The following is a 26,997-nucleotide window of genomic DNA, read 5'->3' as shown; positions in this document are numbered from 1 at the left end:
TTCTGGGAGGGTATTTTCTTTTACATTGTAGTCTCTGTTGTAGGTGGCCTCAAAAAACGGTTCACTCCACTCATAATGTATCTGTCAAAACCTTGAATTTTCATGGATTTTCCTTGAAAAGGTTGAAGTTACCCTCCATGCCTTTCATCATTCTGAATCTTTATTGCACTATCTCTGGTGATATAAAAGAGGAATTGGTGTTTTGCAAACACGTTCACAAAGAAGGCATTGGCCCAAAAATACTGTTGCCATTTCACTTACTAAATAAACTGCATGAAATCTCTCTGAAACCTCTGCCCCAACCTGATTGTTGCACTTCACCTATTTTGCTGTATACCAGGCTCTGGAGCCAGCATATAAGATCTTTTAGTGTGCTCAAATGTGTGGAGAACTGCAATCGTGCAACTATGGGTCAGTCAAGAGTTAATGGCCTAGCAGCTCTTGCAAAGTGGCCTGGAAGATTGGTCAGTTTCAATGATATTCATTCATTTGCTAAGAAAAAGGCAAGAAAAGCACCATTATAAGTTGAAAATATTTAAATAAATCATACAGAAACTTATCTTTCTAGCTTCTTTACTGCATTTTTATTACAACCTGACAATGTTTTCTTCGCTTATATTTAGTTTGTACTTCAGTCTTGAATTCATCGTCTCTTTGCTTGTATTCATCAGTCAAATTTATTTCTGGAGATACGAATACTTTATTCACACAGACTTCACAGGCTTTTCGAGAGCCCCCTGAGCTTGCTGCCTTGGTACAATTGTCCCCCCCATCTCCCCTACTTGTCAGCCCTGGAGGTGGCTCAATATCACAAAAAAGGAAAACTGTCTTAAATTGCTTCTCTTGGGTGTTCACTGAAGAAAGAGATGAACATTTTTTCTAATTAATTTTTAAATATGCATACAATTTTAAAGTCTGTCATGCTTTTTTGAATTGCTTTGGTTTGTTGCACAGATGTTCTCTGTTTTAATCACTACAATATTCTCTTCTAAATGATGCTGTGACGGGTTGCCCCCCTTGAGTGCCACCTGATGTGCTAAGATACCACTGTGCCTGCCTATGATGCCAACCTGGGCACCCTTTTTACCTGTCTTGCGGAGCCAAACTATTAAGGTTCCTCCAGCGCGCGCACACAGGCAGGGCCACGCCAAATGAAACAGACACTGAGATCCATTCTGGAAAAGCTCAGTTTAAAGGACTTGTTCCAGCACTCAGGTCTTGGAGTGCAGACCCAAAGATATATTATGAAATCTGCCCTCTCCATCAATGTCTAGGAAGGTATGCACAGCTTCTTACCCCCTCCGCCCTTCAATTATTAATTATACACACAGGGTTATGTTATAAACAAGAAATAAGTTTAACACCTACAAAAGTTGAATTTTAAGTGAATATAAGAGATAAGACAGAAAAAAGCAGATTACTGAGCAAATGAACCAAAGTATGCAAGCTAAGCTCAATATACTTAAGAAACAGGTTACAAAATATAATTTCTTACCCTAAATGTTATTTTAGGCAGGTTGCAAAGTTTCTGTGGTTCAGAGTTCCAGTTATATTTCTTTTCAGCCTGGACCCCTATCTCAGTCTGGACTCCCGCCCTGCCATCCTTTCAGGTGGCTTTAGCAGTCTTTCTTTTTGGGCAGACAGACCATGGAGAGGAGGAGTCCCGTTTGCCTTCCTCCCCACCCTTAAATAAAATTTACATAAGGCAGGAATCCTTTGTTTCCCAAACTTGATCCCCCTTCCTTTCCAGTGGAAAGTTACAGGAAGTCTCAGGTAATGTTTAGTATTCGGTGACAAGACCACCTGACTTAGTAGTGTCACAGTTATATCCCTGGATGCCTCCCAGGAGGGAGAGAGATTAGTATTTTCATGTTTTTGACAGGTTTCAGAGTAGCAGCCGTGTTAGTCTGCACCCGAAAAAAAGAAAAGGAGTACTTGTGGCAGCTCAGAGACAAATTTATTTGAGCAAAAGCTTTTGTGAGCTACAGCTCACTTCATCAGATGCATACTATATTATTTGAGCATAAGCTTTCGTGAGCTACAGCTCACCCATCCAATAAAGTGAGCTGTAGCTCACGAAAGTTTATGCTCAAATAATATAGTATGCATCCGATGAAGTGAGTTGTAGCTCACAAAAGTTTTTGCTCAAATAAATTTGTCTCTGTGGTGCCACAAGTACTCCTTTTCATGGTTTTGTTCCTTCCTGATGGCTCATCAAATTTGATGGTCTGGTGGGTAGGTCTTCCCAATACACACCCAGTTGTAATTGTTATATAGTCCATAATCCTAATTTTAGATACAGAAATATACGTGTATACAAATTGGATAATCATATTCAGTAAATCATAACCTTTCCAATGATACATTACAAGACCCATCTTGCATAAAGTATATCTCAGTAATGTCATATTCATATCATAAGCATATTTCCATAAAGAATATGGAGTGAAATGTCAGATGCCATTTCAGATTTTTGGCATTTCAGTTCATTTTTTAATCATGGTTAGCAACAAAAGAAATTCTGGTAGCTATAGTCCAGTCGCCAGATGGAAGTTGAAGGATACTCTGCTTCCTGGCTTGCCTGCAGGTAAATTTAGCCATTTTTCCTGTTCATAATTTGTCTAAGAACAAACCAGGGTTCCTATAGCCTTCTTTATTTGTCACTATCCATATAATTTGTGGAAACATAGATGGATTTGCAAGAAACTGGTTGAATATTGGTTGCTTTTAATGACTTTTAATGCATATTATGTTTACTTACAAAAGAAAATCGAAACTAGAAACAGAGGTAAAACACCTGGTAGCATTTAGCCCAGAATCAAAGCTTCAGTTCCTGGAGTGATCTCTTCGTAACAGTCAGACTTGTCACTTGAGGTGACCCAAGAAGTACTTTTGTCACAGCCAGTCAAAACCATGTTCTTTCTTCAAGCATCACTTACAAGATGAAGTGAATTGGGGATGCAGCGTGTCAGCGTATAGCACAGGAATAAAGCTTTGTTTCAGGGAGTGACATGTCCCAACTATTTCAGAACATGGGATGGTCATGGGGATGTCATTTGGAATGTTCTGAGAAGTATTTTGTCATGTAGAGCCAGACAAAGGCTAGCTTTTTTAATTGAATAATTATTAATATAAGTTGTTATATATAATTGACTAATATTGGTTATATTTTTTTAAAAAGGTGATTTAAAATTTTTTTTTGGCCTTTGGATAAGGAATTGTGGACTATGAATAAAGAACTGTGAATAAGGAACCAATTTCAGTCTCATGACTGGAACCTCTGCAGGGATTTAACCTCAAAAATACACAGTCATTTGGAATTGCAAGGCCTCCTGTAAGTGCCCCAAATGATGTAGATGCCATGGCTAGAGAAGAACCCCCACAGAGTACCAAGGAGTGCTCCATAACAACCTCCAGAATTTATAAGTTTCAGAGTAGCAGCCGTGTTAGTCTGTATTGGCAAAAAGAACAGGAGTACTTGTGGAACCTTAGAGACTAACAAATTTGTTAGAGCATAAGCTTTCATGGGCTACAGCCCACTTCATTGGATGCATAGAACAGAACATATAGTAAGAAGATTATATATATATATATACACACACACAGATAAGTTGGAACTTGCCATCTGAACTGTGAGAGGCTAATTAGTTAAGATGAGCTATTATCAGCAGGAGAAAAAAAAAGTTTTTTTGTTGTAAAATAGCGACTTTCATGTTTGTAATCGCGTGACCAGAGAGATTGAAGTGTTCTCCGACTGGTTTATGAATGTTATAATTCTTGACATCTGATTTGTGTCCATTTATTCTTTTACGTAGAGACTGTCCAATTTGACCAATGTACATGGCAGAGGGGCATTGAACCTATCCTTGCAATAAAGCCCGTTGCCAACTGTGCCAACACATCTATTCAGGGGACACCATCACAGGGCCTAATAGAATCATAGAATACCAGGGTTAGAAGGGACCTCAGGAGGTCATCTAGTCCAACCCCCTGCTCAAAGCAGGACCAATCCCCCCAATTTTTGCCCCAGATCCCAAATGGCCCCCTCAAGGATTGAACTCACAACCCTGGGTTTAGCAGGCCAATGCTCAAACCACTGAGCTATCCCTCCCCCCCACTGAGCTATCCCTCCCCCCCTGTAGGTATGGGACAGGGACAGAGCTCAGAGATTAGGGCACGGTGTACGCCCCTAGAGTGCATTCTAGCAAACTGGAAGGTATTTGGTGCGGATCCAATGACTAAGAGCCAATTAAAACGATTCTGTACAGTTGACTGGCCTCAATATCAACTAGAGGACCAGGAGTGGTGGCCACCAGGAGGGTCAATTAATTACAACACGATCCTCCAATTAGTTTTGTTTTGTCAGTGAATGGGTAAATGGAATGAATATTTGTATGCACAAGCGTTTATGGCTTTAAGAAATAGAAAAGAGCTGTAATTCTGCAAAGTTGTAATTTGACTCCGACTGGTTCGGTAGTAGCTAATGTTAGTCCCCAGACCCCCACCCCCACTGTAATGGCAGAGCCGGTGTCCCCTTCGGCCCCCACATCCCCACCTTATAAGGGTAGGATGCCTCGGGTTACAGAGATTGCCCCCTCGGTGGTACTCTATCCTTTGCTTACCGAGACTGTTGTGGCTTGCCCAGGGGCAGACGGACGTCAGGCTACCACTATGCAAATTTACATCCATGTGCCATTCAATCCAATAGACTTAGCAGCTTTTAAAACACAGGCTGGGGAATTCTCAATGAATCCAAGCAGGTTTATTTCAGGCTTTGAGGGGTGCCTCAGTAGTCACAAGCCGATTGAGACAACTGTAATATCCTCCTGAGAACCCTGTTGTCTGAGGTGGAGAGGGATCAGGTTACAGCTAAGGCAAGGGGAGCGTCAGCGTTCAAGCGAAAAAAAAAAAGAAAGGAAGCTATCTGTCAAGTTCCTCTCCAAGTAATTGTAAGCGGCTCAGGACATTTCTGGGTATGAATCATAGAATCATAGAATATCAGGGTTGGAAGGGACCCCAGAAGGTCATCTAGTCCAACCCCCTGCTCAAAGCAGGACCAATTCCCAGTTAAATCATCCCAGCCAGGGCTTTGTCAAGCCTGACCTTAAAAACCTCTAAGGAAGGAGATTCTACCACCTCCCTAGGTAACGCATTCCAGTGTTTCACCACCCTCTTAGTGAAAAAGTCTTTCCTAATATCCAATCTAAACCTCCCCCACTGCAACTTGAGACCATTACTCCTCGTTCTGTCATCTGCTACCATTGAGAACAGTCTAGAGCCATCCTCTTTGGAACCCCCTTTCAGGTAGTTGAAAGCAGCTATCAAATCCCCCCTCATTCTTCTCTTCTGCAGGCTAAACAATCCCAGCTCCCTCAGCCTCTCCTCATAACTCATGTGTTCCAGTCCCCTAATCATTTTTGTTGCCCTTCGCTGGACTCTCTCCAATTTATCCACATCCTTCTTGAAGTGTGGGGCCCAAAACTGGACACAGTACTCCAGATGAGGCCTCACCAATGTCGAATAGAGGGGAACGATCACGTCCCTCGATCTGCTCGCTATGCCCCTACTTATACATCCCAAAATGCCATTGGCCTTCTTGGCAACAAGGGCACACTGCTGACTCATATCCAGCTTCTCGTCCACTGTCACCCCTAGGTCCTTTTCCGCAGAACTGCTGCCTAGCCATTCGGTCCCTAGTCTGTAGCTGTGCATTGGGTTCTTCCGTCCTAAGTGCAGGACCCTGCACTTATCCTTATTGAACCTCATCAGATTTCTTTTGGCCCAATTCTCCAATTTGTCTAGGTCTTTCTGTATCCTATCCCTCCCCTTCAGCGTATCTACCACTCCTCCCAGTTTAGTATCATCCGCAAATTTGCTGAGAGTGCAATCCACACCATCCTCCAGATCATTTATGAAGATATTGAACAAAACTGGCCCCAGGACCGACCCTTGGGGTACTCCACTTGATACCAGCTGCCAACTAGATATGGAGCCATTGATCACTACCCGTTGAGCCCGACAATCTAGCCAGCTTTCTACCCACCTTGTAGTGCATTCATCCAGCCCATACTTCCTTAACTTGCTGACAAGAATACTGTGGGAGACCGTGTCAAAAGCTTTGCTAAAGTCAAGAAACAATACATCCACTGCTTTAACTTCATCCACAGAACCAGTAATCTCATCATAAAAGGCAATTAGATTAGTCAGGCATGACCTTCCCTTGGTGAATCCATGCTGGCTGTTCCTGATCACTTTCCTCTCATGCAAGTGCTTCAGGATTGATTCTTTGAGGACCTGCTCCATGATTTTTCCAAAGATTGAGGTGAGGCTGACTGGCCTGTATTTCCCAGGATCCTCCTTCTTCCCTTTTTTAAAGATTGGCACTACATTAGCCTTTTTCCAGTCATCCGGGACTTCCCCGGTTCGCCACGAGTTTTCAAAGATAATGGCCAATGGCTCTGCAATCACAGCTGCCAACTCCTTCAGCACTCTCGGATGCAACTCGTCCGGCCCCATGGACTTGTGCACGTCCAGCTTTTCTAAATAGTCCCTAACCACCTCTATCTCCACAGAGGGCTGGCCATCTCTTCCCCATTTTGTGATGCCCAGCGCAGCAGTCTGGGAGCTGACCTTGTTAGTGAAAACAGAGGCAAAAAAAGCATTGAGTACATTAGCTTTTTCCACATCCTCTGTCACTAGGTTGCCTCCCTCATTCAGTAAGGGGCCCACACATTCCTTGGCTTTCTTCTTGTTGCCAACATACCTGAAGAAACCCTTCTTGTTACTCTTGACATCTCTGGCTAGCTGCAGCTCCAGGTGCGATTTGGCCCTCCTGATAACATTCCTACATGCCTGAGCAATATTTTTATACTCTTCCCTGGTCATATGTCCAACCTTCCACTTCTTGTAAGCTTCTTTTTTATGTTTAAGATCCGCTAGGATTTCACCATTAAGCCAAGCTGGTCGCCTGCCATATTTACTATTCTTTCGACTCATTGGGATGGTTAACATCAGCCACACTATCAGAGGCTCGTTCACCTACACATCCACCAATGTGATATATGCCATCATGTGCCAGGAATGCCCCTCTGCCATGTACATTGGTCAAACTGGACAGTCTCTATGTAAAAGAATAAATGGACACAAATCAGATGTCAAGAATTATAACATTCATAAACCAGTCGGAGAACACTTCAATCTCTCTGGTCACTCGATTTCTGATCTCAAAGTGACTATCCTTCAACAAAAAAACTTCAAATCCAGACTCCAGCGAGAAACTGCTGAATTGGAATTAATTTGCAAATTGGATACAATTAACTTAGGCTTGAATAGAGACTGGGAGTGGCTAAGTCATTATGCAAGGTAACCTATTTCCCCTTGTTTTTTCCTAACACCCCCCCCCCCCCCCCAATCCCCCCAGACGTTCTTGTTTAACCCTGGATTTGTGCTGGAAATGGCCCAACTTGATTATCATACACATTGTAAGGAGAGTGGTCACTTTAGATAAGCTATTAGCAGCAGGAGAATGGGGTGGGAGGAGGTATTTTTTCATGCTTTGTGTGTATAATAAAAAGATCTTCCACACTTTCCACAGTATGCATCCGATGAAGTGAGCTGTAGCTCACGAAAGCTTATGCTCAAATAATTTGGTTAGTCTCTAAGGTGCCACAAGTACTCCTTTTCTTTTTGAGAGGTTGAAGTGTTCTTCTGGTTTTTGAATGTTATGATTCCAGATGTCAGATTTGTGTCCTTTTATTCTTTTGCATAGAGACTTAGAGACTGTCCGGTTTGGCCAATGTACATGGCAGAGGGGCACTGCTGGCATATATCACATTGGTAGATGTACAGGTGAACGAGCCCCGATGGCGTGGCTAATGTGATTAGGTCCTGTGATGGTGTCACTTGAATAAATATGTGGACAGAGTTGTCATCGGGCTTTGTTGCAAGGATAGGTTCCTGGGTTAGTGTTTTTATTGTTTGGTATGTGGTTGCTGGAGAGTATTTGCTTTGGGCTGGGGGGCTCTCTGTAAGTGAGGACTGGTCTGTCTCCCAAGATCTGTGAGAGTGAGGGATCATTTTTTAGGATAGGTTGTAAAAATCTTTCATGATGCTCTGGAGAGGTTTTAGTTGGGGGCTGAAGGTGACAGCTAGTGGTGTTCTGTTGTTCTATTTGTTGTGCCTGTCCTGTAGTAGGTGACTTCTGGGTACTTTTCTGGCTCTGTCAATCTGTTTCTTCACTTCAGCAGGTGGGTATTGTAGTTTTAAGAACGCTTGATAGAGATCTTATAGGTGTTTGTCTCTGTCTGAGGGGTTGGAGCAAATGCGGTTTATCTTAGAGCTTGGCAGTAGACAATGGATCGTGTGGTGTGGTCTGGATGAAAGCTGGAGGCATGTAGGTAGGCATAGCGGTCGGTAGGTTTCCAGTATAGGGTGGTGGTTACGTGACTATTGCTTATTAGCACAGTAGTGTCCAGGAAATGGACCGTTTGTGTGGATTGGTCTAGGCTGAGGTTGATGGTGGGATGGAAATTGTTGAAATCGTGGTGAAATTCCTCAAGGGCTTCTTTTCCGTAGGTCCAGATGATGATGTCCTCAAGGTAGCACAAGTAGAGTAGGGGCATTAGGGGACGAGAGCTAAGGAAGCGTTGTTCTAAGTCATACTGTGGGGCCATGCGGGTACCCATAGCAGTGCCGCTGACTTGAAGGTATATATTGTCCCCAAATGTGAAATAGTTGTGGGTGAGGACAAAGTCACAAAGTTCAGCCACCAGGTTTACCGGGACATTATCGGGGATAGTGTTCCTGACGGCTTGTAGTCCATCTTTGTGTGGAATGTTGGTGTAGAGGGCTTCTACATCCATAGTGGCCAGGAGTGTGTTTTCTGGAAGATCACCGATGGATTGTAGTTTCCTCAGTAAGTCAGTGGTGTCTCAAAGATAGCTGGGAGTGCTGGTAGCATAGGGCCTGAGGAGAGAGTCCACATAGCCAGACAGTCCTGCTGTCAGGGTGCCAATGCCTGAGATGATGGGGTGTCCATGGTTCCCAGGTTTATGAATCTTGGGAAGCAGATAGAATACCCCTGGTTGGTTCTAGGCATGTGTCTGCACAGATCTGTTCCTGTGCTTTTTCAGGTAGTTTCTTGAGCAGATGGTGTAGTTTCTTTTGGTAATCCTCAGTGGGATCAGAGGATAATGGCCTGTAGAATGTGGAGTTCGAGAGCTGCCGAGCAGCCTCTTGTTCATATTCCAAATTATTCATGATGACGAGAGCACCTCCTTTGTCAGCCTTGTTGATTATGATGTCAGAGTTGTTTCTGAGGCTGTTGATGGTGTTGTGGTCAGCACAACTGAGGTTATGGGGCAAGTGATGCTGCTTTTCCACAATTTCAGCCTGTGCATGTTGACGGAAGCAATCTATGTAGAAGTCCAGTCTGTTGTTTCGACCTTCAGGCGGAGTCCATGCAGAATCCTTCTTTTTGTAGTGTTGGTAGGAAGGATTCTGTGGGTTAGTGTGTTGTTCAGAGGTAATATTCTTTGAATCGGAGACGTCAAAAGTAGGATTCTAGGTCACCACAGAACTGTATTATGTTCGTGGGCCTGGAGGGTCAAAAGGAGAGGCCTCAAGATAGGACAGATTCTTCTGCTGGGCTAAGAGTATAGCTGGAAAGATTAACAATATTGTTGGATGGGTTAAGGGAACCATTGCTGTGGCCCCTTGTGGCATGTAGCAGTTTAGATACTTTAGTGTCCCTTTTCCTTTGTAGAGAAGCAAAGTTTGTGTTGTAAATGGCTTGTCTAGTTTTTGTAAAATCTATCCATGAAGAAGTTTGTGTGGAAGGTTGTTTTTTTATGAGAGTATCCGGTTTTGAGAGCTCATTCTTAATCTTTCCCTGTTTGCTGTATAAGGATGTTGATCAGGTGGTTTTGCAGTTTCTGTGATATGTCATTATGCAAAGCACTGAATTTAGCTGTAAGGAATGGAAATCCATCAACTTCATGAAAAAACTCGTACAGATACAGACAGACATCTTCCTTTCCAAATGCAAACAGATGGACATCAGACCAAAAGGATTAAAGGTAAAAAATCCATTACAATCTACATATCACACAGACTATGGTGAGAGATTGTGCCACACACTCTCAAAGAAACTGTGAAACCACATGATCAACATCCCATACAGCAAACTGGGAAAGGTTTCTATACATATATTTTTAGAAATCTAGCCCCTCACTCTTGAGAACTTTGATGGTAAGTCTACACCAGGATAAAAAACCCACTGCTGGCCCAGGTCAGCTGACTCAGGCTTGCAGGGCTGAAAAATTGCTGTGTAGATGTTTGTGCTTGGGCTGGAGCCCAAGCTCTCGGACCCTGTGAGGATGGAGCTTGGGCTTCAGCTCGAGGCTGAATGTCTACACAGCAATTTTTAGTCTCTCAGCCTGAGCCTCATGAGCCCAAATCAGATGACCCAGGCCAGCGTTTATCCCTGTGTAAACGTACCGTGAGATACAGAAGCATTCTCTGGTGAGGACCTTTCAGTTGAAGGCTGAAAAGAGGACTTCAGCAACTAATATCTTTGAGTACTCATTTGCCTGTGTCAGTGCATTACAGCAATACATGATGGGCTGTCAATTCATCTATCACCAAATAGTGTAGTTTGTGAATCTTGAGTTTCTAAAAGTTTAGAATAAAGAGGAAAAAAATAAGCTGGCTAACAATTTAATGAAAATCATCAGTCCTCAACTGAGTGACTTACCATATGAATAACTTAAGTAACACTATTTGAAAGTTGGGAAAGACCTATTTAGTCAGACAGCTACCTTTGAAATCCAAGTTGGCCTTTGGTCAGTCACTTTAACTAGATCTTACAAATGTTAAAACTAAAATGTAAGTAACTGCGATACATTTTCAGGTCTAATTTTAGTGAAGACTAATCACAATTCTTTGCCAGAATGAAATAAACTTAAGCAATTTCTATGATGAAACTAACTCTTCATTGTAAAGGTTAGGAGGTGGGGCATTCCAACCCAAGCTAAAATACCTATTTTAAAAAAAAATCAGTATAGATCTGTGCCTGTGGTTCTTAAAGTAGGTTTGCAAATCACTTATGGTCCTGAGACTTGCTTGGTCACATGATGCTGGCTTTGTTCCCAGCTGCCTCTATAGCTCAGGCTCTTTTAGAGGCGTGGAGGCCCCTGTCTGCAGTTTTACTGGGGGAAGAGGAGTCTTGTAGCTGAGCGAAAACAATCCATTTGAACTTTCATGTGCCACATCTTCAACCGCAGGGAGAAATATATTTTGGGACAATTTACAAGGACTTTAAGGGAGATGGAGTTCAAATTTTTTTTTCTTGTTAACTTTACAAATACTTTTGTGGCTCGGTGTATATCCAATACAGAGTCATGGAGAAACTTCATTTCTCCAAGAGACCCTAACAGATAAAAGTGCCCTTCATAGATTTTTGTGGTGGGGCACGTAGCTATAGATCTGAAGGGTGTTGCTGGAGAGATTTATGGGTATAGATTTGCCATCCTAGTGAAGAGGGCTTTAAACTATATTCAAAGGGCGAAGGTGAAAAAAGCCTACAGAAAAGCATTAAAATAGGCTACCTTCACAGAAGGTTAGATGTGGAGGGGTGAGGAGGAACATGAAAAATTACAATAGGGTAATAGGAGCAGCAAGAGGGAAATCAGCTCAACATCTTAGATGTCTATGCAGAAATGTTACAGGGATAACAAGAAAAATTGGTATTTGTACATAAACTAAATTATGACTTAATTGGAGTCATAGAGATGTGGTGGGATAAGTCTCATGATTGGAACATTGGTATAGACTGTTACAGCTTGTTCAGGAAGGACAGTGGAGGAAGTAACCAGGGGGATAGCCATTTTAGACTTAATTCTGACCCAAAGGGAAGAATTGATAGCAAATCTCCAGGTGGAAGACAATTTGGGCTAAAATGATAAGTTTCATGATCCTAAGAAAAGAAAGGACTGAGAGCGCCGAAATAAGGACAATGGACTTCAAAAAAGCAGACTTTTACAAACTCAGAGAAATGGTAGGTAAGGTCCCATGGGAAGAAAATCTAAGGAAAAAAGGAGTTCCATACAGCGGCAGTTTCTCAAGGAGACAGTCTTAAACACACTAGTGTAAACTATCCCAAAGTGAAGGAATGATAAGAAAAATAGTAAGAGGCCAATATGGCTCCATCAGGAGCTCCTTAATGACCTGAAAATGAAAACCATATCCTACAAAAAATGGAAATGTGGACAATTGCTAAAGAGGGAGGACAGAAGAGTAGCACAAGCATTTAGGGACAAAATCAGGGTAAGGCACAAAACGAGTTACACTGAGCAAAGGCAATGAGGTTTTTGAAATACATTAGGAGCAAGAGAGAGATAAAGAAAAGGTTAGGTCCTGTACTCACCAGGTAAGAAGAGCTAATAATGAATGACACCAAGAATACTGAAGTGGTTAGTGCCTGTTTTGCTTCAGTCTTCACTAAAAAGGTAAATTGTGATCACACGCTGAACACAATTAACATTTAATGAGGGGGAAGGAACACAAGCTAAAATAAGGAAAGAAATTTAAAGAATATTCAGATAAGTTAAATGTGTTCAAGTCCTCCAGACCTTACAAAATTCATCCTAGGATACTTAGGGAACTACCTGAAGCAATTCTGGAACTGTTAGCAGTTATCTCTGAGAAATCATGGAGGATGTGTGAGGTCCCGGAGGACTGGAGAAGCGCAAAACTAGTACCTATCTTTAAGAAGGGGAACAGGGAGGAGTAAGTGAATTATAGATCAGTCAGCGTAACTTCGATACCTGGAAAGACACTGGAACAAATTATTAAACAATCAGTTTCTAAGCAAGGAAAGGATAATGGGGTTATAAGAAATACCCAGCATGGATTTTGTCAAGAAAAAATCATGCCAAACCAAACTAACTTCCATCTTTGACGAGCTTACTGGCCTTGTGGGTGGGAGAAGCAGTAGACGTGAGATACCTTTTTTGTTTGTTTGTTTTTTTTAAATAAGGCTTTTGGCATGGTCCAACAAGTAGTCTCATAAGCAAACTGGGGAAATGTGGTCTATATAAACTTCTGTTAGGTGTGTGTATAACTGTTTGAAAGACTGTAGTCAGAGTAGTTATCAATGGTTTGCTGTCAAGTTAGAAGGCCGTATCTAGTGGGATCAGTCCTGGGTCCAATACTATGCAATATTTTCATTAATTACTTGGATAATGGAGTGGAGAGTGTGTTTGTTTATAAAATTGGCAGATGCCACCAAGCTGGGAAGAGTTGCAAGCACTTAGGAGGACAGGATTATAATTCAAAATGACCTTGACAAATTGGAGGAGTGGTTTGAAGTCCACAAGATGAAATTCAATAAAGACAAGTACAAAATACTACACTTAAGAAGGAATAATCAAATAAGTGGCTAGGTGGAAGTACCTCTGAAAAGGATCTGGGGATTATAGTGGATCACAAATTTAATGTGAGTCAACAATGTGATGCAGTTGTGGAAAAGGCTAATATAATTCTAGGATGCCTTAGGAGTGTCATATGTAAGACACTGGATGTAATTATCTTACTGTACTCTAGCTGAGGCCTCTCCAGTGGAGCGTAGTGTGTCCAGTTCTGGGGGCCACACTTTAGGAAAGAAGTGGATAAACTGGAGAGAGTCCAGAGGAGAGCAACAAAAGTGCTAAAAGGTCCTGTGAGGAAAGGTTAAACTGGCATGTTAAATCTTAGAAGAGGACCTGTTAAGTCTTTTAAATATGTTAAGGCAGGGGTGGCCAACCTGAGCCTGAGAAGGAGCCAGAACTTACCAGTGTAAATTGCCAAAGAGCCACAGTAATACATCAGCAGCCCCCCATCAGCTCCCTCCCAACGCTGGCTGGGGCTGGGGCAAGGAAAGTGGAGCGGGCTGGAGCTGTGTCGCTCCGCTTCCCGCCGCCGGTGAGTGCGGAGGGCGTCCTTTCCCCAACCTCCCCGCACTCACCAGTGACGGGAAGCGGCACACCACAGCTGGGAGGTGGTGGAGTGGAGCGGGCTGGGGCTGCGTTGCTCTGCTTCCTGCTGCTGCCGGTGAGTGTCTGTCAGGGGGTGGGAGTGTCTGTCTGGGGCGGGGTGTGTGGATAGGGGTCGAGCAGTCAGGGGACAGGGAGCAGGGGGGTCGGATAGGGGGTGGGGTCCTGGGGTTGATTAGGGATGGGGATCTCTGGAGGGGGTGGTCAGGGAACAAGGAATAGGGGGGACCAAAGCAAGTTTGATATAACGCAGTCTCTCCTATAATGCGGTGAGATTTTTTTTTTTTTTTTGGTCTCCCGAGGACCACGTTATATCAGGGTAGAGGTGTAGTTCTAAAACTTATGTTTGAAATTGTATTCTTCTTATCTCTGCTCCAGGCTAACTTAGGTTTTGGCCTGAGACATGATCGCTTCTTTGAACCCCATCTGTGTACTTGCTGTTTAGTGTAACAAAGAGGAAGAAAGATTCCCCGCCCAAGAAGCATACATTTTACATCTTATTTACTTTTGTGAAAGGTATCAGAGTGCATTGAATAACATATCTGGTAGCATGCAGATATTCTGTTCTCTGCTATAGGATAGTGTAGTAAAGTACAAAACTGTACATAAAGATGGTAAATAAAATGCTGCATGTAGCGTTTGTCTGCAGTTTTCATTACTGACATCACACAGATCAGTTTTCTGTATGGTGTGGAAACTCAGCTAAAGTTGGGGACACTTCCTGATAAAAGAGAGATCAGCTTCATGAAATAAAAATAGGCCAAGAAATGCAAGTTAAATATGTAAGGTAATGTCATAGGCAGAGACAAACAATTGAAGACCTGGAGGTAAGGAGTTCAAATGACAACTTTCAATGTTGCAGTCTCTATCTGTTGGTAGATACTAAAGTGTCAAGACTAATAAGGAATCTAAAATAAAATGTACCCTCTTTCCTTTTGTGGAGATGCTGGGAAGCTTTTGGAGTATCTCCTGTGAACAGACATTAATTTGCTTGTCTCTTGAGTGATCAGTATTCAAATATGTTAAGTGCATCTAAATCTCTGGAGATATACAAAGCTTTTACTTCGTAAAATTAAGGATTACTTTTGATCCCTAAACTTTAAAATGCATTGTATATGGATGCACGGCATTTCAGGTTTCACTTTGAAAAAATAGATTGGGATGCCAAGCGTCAATGTTTTAAGATGATGCATTCCCACCCTGGTGCCCAGTCTCTCTCTCTCTCTCTCTCCCCTCCCGCGCCCCCCATCAGTAAGAAACTACAACTTGTGATTTCGCAACTGTAAATCCGGTCCCTTCCTTTTCATATCAGAGATTCAAGGCACAGATTTTATTCCTATGCTGCAATATTTGTGTAATATTTAAATGTTTCTGTGGAAACCTTGGCATAAGATAATGTAGCAACTTAGTGATATTTATACAGATCAGTGGTTCTCAAACTTTTGTACTAGTGACCCCTTTCATGTAGCAAGCCATTGAATGCGACCCCCATTATAAATTAAAAACACTTTTTAATATATTTAACACCATTATAAATGCTGGAGGCAAAGCGGGGTTTGGGATGGAGGCTGACAGCTCATGACCCCCCCATGTAATAACCTTGCGACCCCCTGAGGGGTCCCGACCCCCAGTTTGAGAAGCACTGATATAGATGCTCTTGGGCCCCCATTACCATAACATAGAATCATAGAACTGGAAGGGACCTTGAGAGGTCATCTAGTCCAGTACCCTGCACTCAGGGCAGGACTAAGTATTATCTAGATCATCCTTGTCAGGTGTTTGTCCAACTTGCTCTAAAAAATCCCCAGTGATGGAGAATCCACAATCTCCATAGGCAATTTATTCCAGTGCTTAACCACTCTGACAGGAAGTTTTTCCTAATGTCCATTCTAAAATGCCCTTGCTGCGATTTAAGCCCATTGCTTCTTGTCCTATCGTCAGAGGTTAAGAATAATTTTTCTCCCTCCTCCTTTTAACAACCTTTTATGTACTTGAAAACTGTTATCATGTCCCCTCTGTCTTCTCTTCTCCAGACTAAGATCTGAGTGTCTCCCAAATATTTAAAATTAGAAACACAATAATACCCTTCCTTTCCAGCCTGTAGGAGACATAGCTTGACTAGTTTATTGGTTTGTGTATGTGACTGTGAGAGACCCTTTATGACACCTGGCAAAGAACATATCCAACACACTAGTGTCAGATTTAGCCAAACAGCATCTTGTAAGATATCATTAGGGCCCTACCAAATTCATGGCCATGAAAAATGTGTCCCAGACCATGAAATCTGATATCCCCTGTGAAATCTGGCTATTGTAGGGGAGGGGCAGGGCTGGGGTACCCCAGGCAGGGGCTCCTACCATGGCTTAGGCTTCAGCTGCTAGTCCCGGCCCAGGCTGGGGAGGGACGGGTCTTCTTCTTCCCCTGCAGTGGCTGCTTTTGAGCTGGGCCAGACCCACCTCTGGGAACCTCCCCTGGCTGCAGGAAGCTTGCTGGCTGCCCCCCAACCTGGGCGGGAGGCTGCCGGGAAAACCCAGATGTATGGTAACCTACCCCTCATTCCCTGCGACTCTCACTTCTGAACTGCTGCTGATGGTAGTGCTGGCTTTAGAACCTGGCAGCTGGCCAGCAACTGCTCTCCACCTTCTCAGCTCTGAAGGCAGCGCCACTGCCAGCAGAAGCAAGGGTGGCAATCCCATGGCCCTCCTACAGTAGCCTTGGGACCCCCACAGTTACAACACTGTGAAATTGCATTTGTAAACATCTGCAAGCATGAAATTGACTATTTTTAAAAATCCTATTACAGTAAAATTGGTAGGGCCCTAGGTATCACGTAAAAACTGGTGACATGGTGGTCATGAATATCATTGCATGATGTATGCATGCATTGCGTATAAAAAGTTACATATGTGTGCTGGATATATGTTCTTAAAATACATTTTGGAGGTGGTAGATAAACAAGTCTGCCCTAGACAATGGAATGTGGATTTACCTGTCTGCATAGTTTGATTACAAGCAAAGAACAACAAAAGTACATTTACATCTAGGATAAACAAAATGATTAAGCCAATCGAAAGAGCAAATTGATCAGAAGAAGCATGGTGTCTGCACACCAATGGTGGAAAAAAACTCTGAGGTATGCATTTAAAAAAAAACACATTTCAAAAGTTTATTGGACTATATAAAGGGAAAAAAAAACCTTTTAGTTATCCATCACTTAGGGGACAAAGGGAACAGCATTCTCTGATTCTGTGAATGGTGAATCCTTCTGCCTGAGGGGCTGGAGATAATTATCACTTGATAAAAGAAAAGGAGTAGTTGTGGCACCTTAGAGACTAACAAATTTATTTGAGCATAAGCTTTCGTGAGCTACAGCTCACTTCATTGGATGTAATTGTAGCTCATGAAAGCTTATGCTCAAATAAATTTGTTAGTCTCTAAGGTGCCACAACTACTCCTTTTCTTTTTGCGGATACAGACTAACACGGCTGCTACTCTGAAAGTTATCACTTGATGTAAGCAAAAAAGCATGTTTTTGTTTTGTTTGTAACCATACCTGTCTCTTTCCCCCTCTTGTTTAGTATCACTTAAATCTATGTTCTTCATTAATAAACATATGCTCCTTTTTGCAATAAGTCATGTCAGTGCTGTTAAATTAATTTGCGTGCATTCTCAGTTGACCCAACAGGCTGCTGTGTGTTCTCTCTCTTTGGAGACAATGGGCTTGGTTAATTTTTGTAAGAGAGCAGTGAGAGGGACTGGACAATGCAGAGGGATGCCTCTGGGGAACTTGGAAAATGTGGTTCACTGAATGTTGCCTACAAGGTAACATTGAGACTGGCAGAGTCTCTAGGAGTTTTCTGGTTAGGCAGACTTATTGGTCTGGCTGGGAACTGTCATACAGTTTAACCTTCAACAAAGCACTCTTTCTGAGACAGAAGTAATGCAGTGGCTTATGGTTCTGGGCTCCTTGAGGGAAGTGTATGAGAGGAAAATGAGGGAAAACTAAGTGGAAGAAATGAATTTTGCAGTTTAGTTCAGAAAGCAGTATCCATAATCCCTCTTATGCAGGAGTGAATTCCATAGTTTAGATCCAGCTGCTGTGAAAGTTCTGTCATCTTGAGTCTCTGTGTTGGTCCACTGCCACTATTCTTCTGGAACATTTATCGTGGGGTGTTGTTGCAGGGGGAAAGGTTCTTTTGGATATCTACAGCCAATCCCATGGAAAATTTTGTATATCAGAGATGGAGACCTTGATCTGGATTTTCTATTCAGTAGAGACTCTGAGAGCAGAATACCAGGAATATGTTTACAGTGGGATGTGTTAAGCAGACAGAGTTCTATCTGCCAAAAACTTTCACTGTGTCTTGCTTCAATCCTAGATATAAGTTGAGATCATTGTAACCAGATCTGTTTTATAGCTTACAATCTCCTGGCTAGTTGTATCTAAATGAAAGTGAGATTATTTTTTGCTTCTGTGGCTAATTTTGTGTTTCAGTACAATTAATAAACTCTGAAGGACCACAAAGCAGCTGTTGGCCATGTTTGTTTGATGCAAACCTGGCAGGGTGACTCTTTAAGGTTGTGAAAGGTAAAGGGATTATGGACCACGAATCAGCATGAGGGTGCAGATGTGTGGTCAGTCTCATTGGTAGATCAATCTCACTTTCCATACTCTACAGCAGGGCAAATTAGAGATCTTTTAAATTGGTACAGGCATTGGGTAATGCTTCCTCTATCGTGTTCCCCAAACAGCTTATGTTCTGATGTGATACTGATACCTGGCACTGGCGGAAGAGCCCTGCTCTGCTTTCTTCAGGAAAGGAGGAAGAGGGGTGATATCATAGCCCTGGTAAAACTTCCCCTGCTGGAGAGTCACCAGGCTTCTATGTTTGGGTCCCACACACTGGACTAGTGTGCTTCAGGTCTTAATAGGCTCTGGAATGTTTCCTGGGCACATAGTCTGTTACTCCATGGAAGTGGGACCTCATGGTTCAGCTAACCTAGGGCCCAAGACCATCATGGACTTCCCCCACCAAGACACCAGTTACTTAAGCACACCCTTTCCCAGAGCTCCAACTTTGTGGGCAGTCTGGTTTATAGTTGAAGCACATAACACACAAACTTTGCAAAAGAGATTCTGAAACAATTATTCTTTTCTTTAGACAGTGCAAGAGATATATAGATCAAGGCAAAACAAAAAAACACCTACACACCCTTCCCTGCATCAGTTTTCCCCATCACACTGGACCATTTTTTGGGCTGAGTTAGAGTTCTCTAGGATGTCCAGGATCCCCTCTCTTCTCCTGCACAGCTTTGCTTTCTATCTGTCTTTTTCTCCCTCTCTCTCAAAATAGTAGCTGAGAGAGTCGCCCTTTCATAAAGTTGCTGTCCCCTCTGCTTGAGACTCCTTGTCAGGTGATCGGTGATCCTGCAAGGTGGTCGGTTGCTTAGTTATCAGGCTACTAGAGTGCGCTGGTTTTCTTGGTCCACCCACTTTCTTTGTCAAAAGGAGCTTCCATTTGAAGAGAAGACTATCAAAGTTTAATAACCCTCCGTTGTTAACCCAGTGTCACCATCCTTGGAATTACATCCCAAAATGGAGGTAAAACGCAGAGAACACAGGCTAGCTTTACAATTAAAATGGAGATTTCAGTTTGATCTTCATATATCAAGTTCATAATCGCCAGCTGGAATTCATAAGCTGTGTACAGACCAATTCCCCAAATCATCAAAGATGGATATACTCTTCTTTTTTCCTGAAAGAAGGGAGGGCTTGTATCATTAAGAGTTGTAGCAATTGTGATATCACTTGTTGATAGTCAGTCATTGTTCTTTGTCCTTTTGGGGCTAGAAGGAATGAGGAGAGAAATGAAAGTACAGAGACACTTTAGAGCTCTTTCACATTGTAGTAGCTGGTTTTGCCGCTTCACTGATATGGGTGTGACCTATTTGTTATGTGGTTAATAAAAGGAGGGAATAAAGGGCTTCCTTGCCACTGTAGTATACCAGAATAAATATAAAGATACGACACTTCAGATATATTGCCCTATTTCACAAATACCAGAGTGCAATACAAATTCTGTATATGATCTCTAAAAAGGTATTCTATAAACATTTATATAGGAGCACTATACCATGCAAATATTTGAGCTACAGTGCTGAGTCTTGGTTGCATGGACTTGGGTGATTCTTTTTTTTTCTTCTTTAAACATCAGTACACTGGAGTGGATCGGTTAACAAATGTGGTGCACCTCGGATTAATTACCTTAAAATCTCTGCCTAAAGCTCTTAAGTTTATCAAACAAGAACTCAAAAACAGGCATTAGGCAAGAAAACATTTAAACAGCTTGTTTACAATCACATGATATTTTTAGTAATGTTATCTCTTGAAACCAAAGTGGTATGTTTACAAACACTTACATTTCTTCAGTAAATTGTAACTCTAGAGTTTTGAAATGATGCTACATTTTGCAGGACTTACATGCACAGCAAGTAAATAACAAGATGAAAAATGGTGTAAAAGAGAGCTCAATTTTTTCCCCCCTCCAGCATCCTAAAAACTCACATGCTGGAGAAACTTCTTATTGTGTAAAATCAAGTGGAGAGGATTACATGCCTACTTGCTTATTTAGATCAGCAGCAAGAGACCTTAATGTCCCAAACAAAATCAGTTTCCTTTGTTTTAATATTCTTAGCGATTGGAAACAGTTGTGGAAATATTTAATATTAACCACACAATGTTTAACTACTTGAGATACTGCAATATAAAAGCAGATTGATAATGTCTCGTTGATGTTGTCACTCTTCCAGATTAAGTTTAGAAATGCTATTTGGATTCAAGCTTGCTTTTTCACAAACCCATATGTGCATATAAAAGAGCCACTTCGCTTTCAGAGCCTCTTTCTGAAAGAGGCACATGTTATTTTGGTCACTGGCAGAAAAGGAATTCTTAGCTATTTACATTTTTGAAAGGGTTTTCCTTGTATAGATTTTTTTAAACAGTTTGCAGTGGGAGACCAACTGAAAGAAATCATTTCCAGTTTTAAAGAGATGATGCCAAGGTGTACTCCTCAGGTACATTCCCTTTTAATTTCCAAACTGCAGCATAACTTTTAATTTAACTGTTAGCCTATTAAGATGAAGATTAGAGTAGTACTAAAAATTCTGTGACGATGCAACCTACTTGGGAATCTTGAATGCTGCTTGAATTTTTAAAGCAATGGCTTTCAAGAAAAAATTGAGTAGAACTTCCACTGCATAGTTCCCTAGTAGTGTCTCCCTGGGTGATAACTTTCTCTTGCAGCTCTAGAGCAGTGGTCTCCAACTTTTTTAAGCACAAGATCACCTTTTGAATTTAAGTACAACACAGAATCTACCTCAAAAAAATGTAGAAATAACAATTTATTATGTTATATAAAGCTGAGATCAGTTGCTCAATATACATAATTATACGTTTTTCCCTGCTTACTGACTCTGTGTGACACTTGTGCACATTATCTACCAGTGTCTTAAAATTCAGGTTCTAATTTGAAATAGCTAGTTGGATGCAGAGACTGCACACTGGAGAGAGACCCTATAAGTGTTTGGACTGTGGGAAAAGCTTCAGTCGGAGGGTACATCTTATTAAACATGGGAGACTCCAGACTGGTGAGAGACCCTATAAATCTGCGGTTCTCAAACTTTAACAACCTGAGGACCCCCCTTTGATTTAAAAATTTTCAAGTACCCCCGCAAGCCCACCACTCAGCCACAGGCTCTGCTCCCACTCCACCCCTTCTCCCAAGCCCCCATGCCTGCCCCTCCTCTTCCCTGCCTCTTTCTGCCCCCTCCCCCAAGCGCGCCCCATCCCTACTCCTCCCTCTCCTGCCCAGTGCCTCCTGCACACTGCTGAACAGCTGTTTTGTGGCTTGCAGGAGTCACTTTGAGGGAGGGGGAGAAGTTGATCAGCGGGGACAGCAGCCCCAGACATGACTCGTTGACCCACTGGAGTAACCTTGCGGACCCCTGGACCCCAGTTTGAGAAACCCTGCTATAAATGCCTGTACTTCAGGAAGAGCTTCATTTATTGCTCAAGTCTTAATTAACCATGAGAGAAACCATACAGGAGAGAGACCCTATAAATGCTTGGACTGAGGTAAAAGCTTCCTTCAGCGCTCAGGCCTTATTAACCATGGGAGAATCCATATGGGGGAGAGACCCTAAAAATGTCTACAGTGTGAGAAGTTTCAATGCACCACCAGCCCTTATTATACGTCAGAGAACCCATACAGGAGAAGAACCCTGTAAATACTTGGATTGTGAGAAAAGCTTTAATCATTTCACATCTGAGAACCCACACAGGAGATAAAACCTGTAAGTGCCTACACTGTGGGAAAAGCTTCAGTGAGAGCTCAAATGTGGACACAAGAATAAATGGATATAAACTGGCCATCAGGAAGTTTAGACTTGAAATTAGATGAAGCTTTCTAACCATCAGAGGAGTGAAGTTCTGGAACAGCCTTCCAAAGGAAGCAGTGGGGGCAAAAGACCTATCTGGCTTCAAGATTAAACTCAATAAGTTTATGGAGGAGATGGTATGATGGAATAACACGATTTTGGCAATTAATTAATCTTTAAATATTCCTGGTAAATAGGCCCAATGGCCTGTGATGGAATGTTAGATGGGATGGGATCTGAGTTACTACAGAGAATTCTTTCCTGGGTATCTGGCTGGTGAATCTTGCCCACATGCTCAGGGTTCAGCTGATCGCCATATTTAGGGTCGGGAAGGAATTTTCCTCCAGGGCAGATTGGAAGAGGCTCTGGGGGTTTTTTGCCTTCCTCTGCAGCATGGGGCATGGGTCACTTGCTGGAGGATTCTCTGCACCTTGAAGTCTTTAAACCATGATTTGAGGACTTCAATAGCTCAGACATAGGTGAGAGGTTTATTGCAGGAGTGGGTGGGTGAGATTTTGTGACCTGCATTGTGCAGGAGGTCAGACTAGATGATCATAATGGTCCCTTCTGACCTTAATATCTATGAATTTATGTGCATCTGTGAGGCGCGTGCGATATTTGGACTTGATAACCTTCATCTCTGAGAAGGCCATCTCACACAGATCGGTGGAACCAAAGTAACTTTTCATTTTTAAAGCACAGGACAATAGAAGGGGATACTTTTCTTGGTTTACTAGTCCCCAAAAATTGCTGTCCCTTGATCTGGCTTTCAGCTCGATATCACTTCGCATGGTAACTGTCTACATATCAATTCCACTATTTCGTAAATCAAACACCTGATGGAATGTCCCAGCCAAACCACCAATGTCTGCTGGAAGGAACAGATTTGAGATGCACATGATAATTGGCTCCATCACGTCTAATTCTTGAAATCACCTGTTGAATTCCTCTGCTAATTTGGTCAGCTGTGCACAGAACTTTTCTGGGTAGAATCATTTTTCTTTGTCTTCAATTTTTTCTAGTATTTTCTCCAGACTTGGGAAGTGCTGCAGCATTTTATCCTTTAACTGGGAGGATGACAGACCCACTTTCAATTTGAATGGATTCACCGCATTGATCATATGTGATAAGTCTCTGTCCTTTCCCTGAAGTACACAGTTCAGCTCGTTCAATTTGGACATAGTCAGTGAGGAATCTGACGTCTAGCAACCATGCATTGTCTGACAGCTCATTGCACACTTCGTTCCTTGATTTTAGAAAAGTGATGATTTTGGGCGTTGGATCCAAAAATCTTTGCAGGATTTTCCCCATGCTTAACCACCTCACATCTGTATGGAGGAGCAGCTCACTGTAAGCAGCATCCACTTCATCAGGTAAAGATTTAACCAGGTGGTGCTCCAGGGCTCTTGCTCGAATCGAGTTTACAATTCTGACAATGATTTTCATTACATGTGAGAAGTCTGACTTTACTCGCTAGTGCTTGCTGGTGGGTTATACAGTGATAATTCACAAATGAAGGAAAATCTAGATCATTTTTGCAAAATGCAACAAAGCCTGCATGTGCGCCAAACATGGCGGGTGCACCATCTGTTGTGATTGAAACAAGTTTCTTGATTCGAATGATTTTCTCAAGCATGTACTTTTTTAATTCATTGTAGATATCTTCACTTCTTGTTCTCTCTTTAAGGGGCAAAACAGTTAGAAGGTCCTCTTAAGTTGTCGCATCCTTAAAAACCATTTTGAACAAAAACTACCTGGGCTGTGTCGGTCATGACTACCAATTCATCAAACTGCAATGAAAAGCGTTCGCAGTCATTCAAATGCTGCTGTAGTTGCTAAAAGATGTCTTTGGACAAAGATTCCACCCATTTTGCTACTGTGGAAGCATCAAGTGATATGCTCTGGGTTGTCATTAATTCCTTTTTGTTTTTAAAGTCTTTAAATAAGGAGTGCGCTGCCACAGTCATTACCTCTTTAAATACTTCTCCATCCGTAAGTGATTTCTTGTGTTTTGCCAGCAGATGGCAAACACAAAACGATGCTTCAGTAGAGGCCTTCCCTTTTGCTGCTGGTTTCGTAAAACATGACTGCTGAGCTTTCAAAACGGCCTTCAGTTCATTAACTTTCTTGTAAGGCGTGTGCTATTCAAGGGGAGACTGTCCTTGAATTTGCTATACATTGTTTTGTGGTGCCTTTCTAAATTTCCCTTTTTACTTATCGATATACTTGTGTGACATAGAACAATCCCCTCTGATTGTTTTAATCCCCCACCAGCACTGTTCCCTCTAAGCTGTGCGCACGCACACAGATCCTAAACCCCGCATACATGGTGAAATGCTGCACGCACAAAAATTTGCACAGAAGCATGACAATTTGCACAGAAGAAATTTTTTGCGCACACGCCCTGTCAAAAATTAGAGGCAACATTGCCCACCAGGGAGCTCCCTGCTGAATGTGCATGGGCAATCCGTGTCAGCATCCTCACCTTCCCTCCTGAGGCTGGGGGGACAATACTTGGAAAAATGCCTTCTTGTGGGCCAGATCCACCACTTTCCATAGCAGCTGGACCAGCTCTTTCTCATGGGATCCCAGTTTAGCCCCCTGAGCACTAGCAGTCTTCCCAACAAGATCACCAGGTAGGTAGGGGGGAAGGAGGGGCGAGAGGAGGCAACAGCCAGGGGTGGTGGCAGCAGGAGCAGGAGGAGGAGGAGGTGAATTGATTGCAGGGGCAGCAAAGAGTGGGAAGAAGCAACAGCAAAAGGATGAAAGGGCAGGGGTATAATGGATAAAAGAGGCGGGAATACCAAACTGGGTTTGAGGCAGCAACAGGAAGGATGAAAAGTAGCTGGGTCCCAAGAGAAGGGGGGAGGCGAGAAGGAGTAGTAAAAACTGGGGGATAAGTGGGTGAGAGGCAGCAGGAGACAGAGGAGCCAATAGCATGGGGAAGGGACAGCCATAACCTGAAGGTAATGGGGCAGGAGGAGAAGGCACTTCCTAGCAAATGACAAATTGCCTCCAATATCAATGTGTCTTCTAGTGTCCAAGGGAGCTCAGCCCAGCCCAGCCCCTTGCTCGCTCTTCGTGGTCATTGCAACTGCCCTTCTCCCTGCTGGTGATGTGTAAAACTAAAGAAATGTGAACAGCTATGATACCGCTTTGTGATCACTAGAGTTCCAGTACCGTTCTCTCCTGGGGCTCTGTGAAAGGAGGAGAGAGGGTGACCTGGTTTGTTGTTCAGGGGACATTGTTCACTGCAGGACGAAGAAACTCCAGCACATGCCACATTTTAAAGAAGTCCAAATCAACTCCACAGGGAAACCGGCTCTGCTGAAGCTTTGAACGGGGGGAGGTTAGATGGGGAGTAAGGTCAGAGAAGGGAAGGTGGATTGTGACGGGGCAGAGGATGGGGAGCCAGGCTCCTAGGGAAGAGGAAGGAGATGATGAAGAGCAGGTGAGGTGACTTCTCCACTGGGAATGGAAGGAAAGTAGCAATCATGTGGAGCAGAAGGATAGGAGTGGGGCTGGGAGCGGAAGGGAGGCAAATGTGGGGTTTGCCAGTATAGCTTATTTTGCTCGGAGGCTCTGGATAAGATACTGATAAAAGCGCGGTTTGTCTGGGATAAGCTAGTTTGGCTAAGAACAGTACTGCTCTGCCGTACAGTATAGCAGGGCTCTAGCTTCTAGCTAAGTGCTCCTAATTTAGGCCTGGCCTCTGTTCCTTACACGCCCACCTCTCCTGGCTGGTCATGCATCTTGCATGTGTGCGCGGTGTGCAAACCCTGGTCCATTAGCACCAACAGGTATACCAGGTACACTAGTGCTGACACTTTGGTTGTGACGGTCCACAGACAGCTCACCATGGTACAAAAACACTCACACAGCTGTCCATGTAATAACCATCCTGGTCACATGCTGTCCTTGCTCAACACCACAGGAAGTGACTGGATTTTCTTCAGGAAGGCAGAGACACTGTCCCTCCCCTATCTCAGGTTAGTGCAGCCCCTTCCCCAGTCTCCTTTCTCCTTATTCAACATTAATGTCACTCCAAATGGCTCATTCCTTATCCCAAATTAGCCAAATGAATTGTGGGGTCATTCATGGTCATAACTGGAATAACACTACCTCAAAAACCATTTTGAATTTGCAGCGAGAAAGCAATCAATTATTTTTTTCACCTGCCTGGCTGGAAGCACCAGGTTTTGCACTGGAAACAGTCTCTGCTCCATTTATGCTATTTCAAAGCCCCAGTCAGGAGACTGGAGTATTTCATTTCATGCTGTGGCAATTACCAAGGTGGCTGTTGTTGTTAACCCCCAGCAGCCTCTGTTAGGCTATGGCTTCTCTTTTGTTTGGGGTGGAGTTGGTATGAGTCTTGCATGTGTGTGTGGATTAACCTGTCTGGGGCTGCTTGTTTAATCAGGGCTGTTCGCAAGCTGGGGCTTCCTTTGACCTGCAACGTTGATTCCCCTCTGCCTCCAACCCTCAGCCTGCAGTGACTGTTGAGCCGCTGGACGCGGCTGGGGAGCTCAGG

The 26,997-nt window shown here is 43.0% G+C and overlaps 1 protein-coding gene across 7 annotated transcripts in view; it reads left to right on the top strand.

Annotated features, from left to right (window-relative positions):
- The window catches only part of MPP7 (MAGUK p55 scaffold protein 7), a 337,800-nt gene that overhangs the window by 12,331 nt on the left and 298,472 nt on the right, over positions 1-26,997 (top strand). The window lies entirely within an intron of this gene.

The sequence above is a fragment of the Lepidochelys kempii genome, chromosome 2, assembly GCF_965140265.1.
Source record: "Lepidochelys kempii isolate rLepKem1 chromosome 2, rLepKem1.hap2, whole genome shotgun sequence".
Classification (NCBI taxonomy): Eukaryota; Metazoa; Chordata; order Testudines; family Cheloniidae; genus Lepidochelys; species Lepidochelys kempii.
The sequence above is the reverse complement of the archived record's forward strand: the minus strand, read 5'-3'. Positions and strand labels throughout refer to the sequence as shown.